The 2,711-nt window shown below is 53.0% G+C and overlaps 1 protein-coding gene across 1 annotated transcript in view; it reads right to left on the reverse strand.

The window, feature by feature from the left end:
• ALS2CL (ALS2 C-terminal like) overlaps window positions 1–2,711 on the reverse strand; it is a 71,880-nt gene extending 69,169 nt beyond the window's left edge. Inside the window, exon 1 of the mRNA XM_017830046.1 lies at window positions 2,616–2,711. The gene's annotated coding sequence lies outside the window, so the exon portion shown is untranslated. The remainder of the gene's footprint in view (window positions 1–2,615) is intronic.

Consider the following 2,711-nt stretch of genomic DNA (forward strand, 5'->3'; position numbering starts at 1 on the left):
TTTCTGCTCCCTAAACTCTAATTCTTACTCCACAAAGCAAAACAACTGGACATTCTAATCCTTGGAAAGCCCACATGGTTTCCAGGCACTTTGGGAAGACACCAAGCCCCACATCCCATCCAAAGCCAGGAGCTCCCTCGGGACAACAAACCTCGTGGAATGACATGCCCCAGGTGCTTTCTGCTCCCTAAACTCTAATTCTTACTCCACAGAGCAAAACAGATGGACATTCCAGTCCCTGGAAAGCCCATATGGCTTCCAGGCGCTTTGGGAAGACACCAAGCCCTGCACCAGCCCCACATCCCACCCAAAGCCAGGAGCTCCCTCAGGACACCAAACCTCGTAGAATTACCTGCCCCAGGTGCTTTCTGCCCACTAAAACAACTCCAATTCTTACTCCACAGAGCAAAACAGATGGAAATTCCAATCCTTGGAAAGCCCACATGGTTTCCAGGCACTTTGGGAAGACACCAAGCCCCACATCCCATCCAAAGCCAGGAGCTCCCTCAGGACAACAAACCTCGTGGAATGACATGCCCCAGGTGCTTTCTGCTCCCTAAACCCTAATTCTTACTCCACAGAGGAAAACAACTGGACATTCCAATCCTTGGAAAGCCTACATAGTTTCCAGGCAATTTGGGAAGACACCAAGCCCCACATCCCATCCAAAGCCAGGAGCTCCCTCGAGACACCAAACCCCGTGGAATTACCTGCCCCAGGTGCTTTCTGCTCACTAAAACAACTCCAATTCTTACTCCACAGAGCAAAACAGATGGAAATTCCGGTCCTTGGAGCTGGACCTTCAACAGTGACCTCTGGCCAGCCCAAGAAATCCATCAGGACTCCAAGTGAGGATTAACTTCCCGCATCAGCAAACACGGAATCGAGGAACCCTTTTCCAAACAAGCCCCACGGTGCCCACTTGGCTCCAAGAATGAAACATGACTCATTCATCTGAACTATTTCTTGCTCTGTGGCAGCTTGTCTGATCTGAGGCCTTGCTCAAGAGGGCTGGCAGTCAGTCCTAACTCCATAGGACGTGCAGGAAGCTGGAAAGCAGGAAAACAGACACGGAGAATCCCATTTTCCTCTGTCAGCAGCAAACCATCACCTGCCAGCTCAGAACAGCTGCTTCCTCTATGCAAAGTTCTCTGAAGCCATGGTATCCAGATTTCTGAGCCTTTTGGTGCTCAGTTGGGTAATTTTCTAGAAAACTACTTAATTTCCATGAGTTTTTTGGGCTTTGGGACAGCCCGGATGGGGCCGGCACCGAACCCGCAGGATTTGACTGCAGGAGGGTGGTGACTCTCCCCAGGGCTCTTTCAGCAGGGTGGAGATGAAATCCTGGGGCCTTCTTCCCACTCCTTGGAAGTGGGAAGCTGCTGGATGAGAGCAATCCCACAGCCAGAGGCGTCTTGGAATGTGGAGGTGGGAAAGGGGGAGCGAAGGTGCTGAGCTACAGAGGAGAGAGACTCATGGGAAGGGGGATGGAGAGCAAAAATCAACTACAAATCTGTCTTAATCCATGGGATATTTCTTGTGGGCAGGCCCAACCCCACCCCACCACCCCCTAAAAAAAAAAAGCACCATTTATGGCACCTCCTAAAAAAAAAAAACCCTCCCTTTGGTTTGGGAAGGCTGGGAAAAGCTCTCCTCAAACACAAGCAGGGTGGGAGAAGATGACGAGGACTGAGAAGATGACAAGGATTGAGAAGATGACAAGGATTGAGAAGATGACAAGGATTGAGAAGATGACGAGGACCAGGTGGTGCAGGAGCAACTCTGAGCTCAGAGAAAGCCTCAGCCCAGTCTTCCACCCATCCCTGCCCCTTCCCAGCTGCCAGATTTCCCTCTGGGATAGCAGGGCAGAGCAGACAGGCCGTCAGTGACTCACCCTGGCCGGGTGGTGAGACCACGACAAGGTCCCAGGAGATAAAGCAAACCAGGAGGAGATCTGCACCTGATGAAGTCAAAGATGTCCCTGCTCGTTGGTCTGGAGGCCCCTTAAAACATCCCTTCCAAACCAGACCATCCTGGGATTCCACGACCTTCCAACACTGGTGTCCTTCTCCTTGCCTCCAAGCGACCTTCCCGCAGCTCCAAAGGATCCAACCCCTCCCTTCAGCTGCTCCCTGGGGACATCCCGGCCCTGTCCCACTGGGCTGGGAGCCACCTGAAGCCTCAGGGCACGTTGGCTCCATCACAAATCCAAGTGGAGCCATGGAGAGACAAAGGAACTTTGTCCCACAGCGCTGAATCATTCCACTATATCCCGCTCCCGCCAGCACCGGCAGGGATTTGGGGAGTATTTGCCTCCCTGCGAGTAGGAAATGAGCCACGTTCCTGTTTTAGAGGCAGAACCGTCAGGATTTTTGCTGAATTCACGGCTTCCCAAACTACCTCGTGGCTGAAACGTGGACGGATCTTTTCCTAATCCAACAAAACACCGGGGCAACAAAATTTGGGGAGAGAAACGGCGGCACACGAAGCGTTATCCCAATCCCAAAGCTGTAACCCCCCGATCCAGATCTTTGGGAACAGCGCCACGAATCCCCCCTGGAACAGCATCTCCCGAGCAGCCAAAAGGTCACCTGAGCGACAAAATTCCCTCTTACCGCGGGACGAGCCGTCAGCCAGGACACGCGTCCATGGGAATGGGGAGAGGAGCCGGTGGGAAGAGCCGCCTGCTCCAGCTCCTCGGCGGCTTTATT

The sequence above is a fragment of the Lepidothrix coronata genome, unplaced genomic scaffold (assembly GCF_001604755.1).
Source record: "Lepidothrix coronata isolate B3197 unplaced genomic scaffold, Lepidothrix_coronata-1.0 Scaffold173, whole genome shotgun sequence".
In the NCBI taxonomy this organism is placed as follows: Eukaryota; Metazoa; Chordata; class Aves; order Passeriformes; family Pipridae; genus Lepidothrix; species Lepidothrix coronata.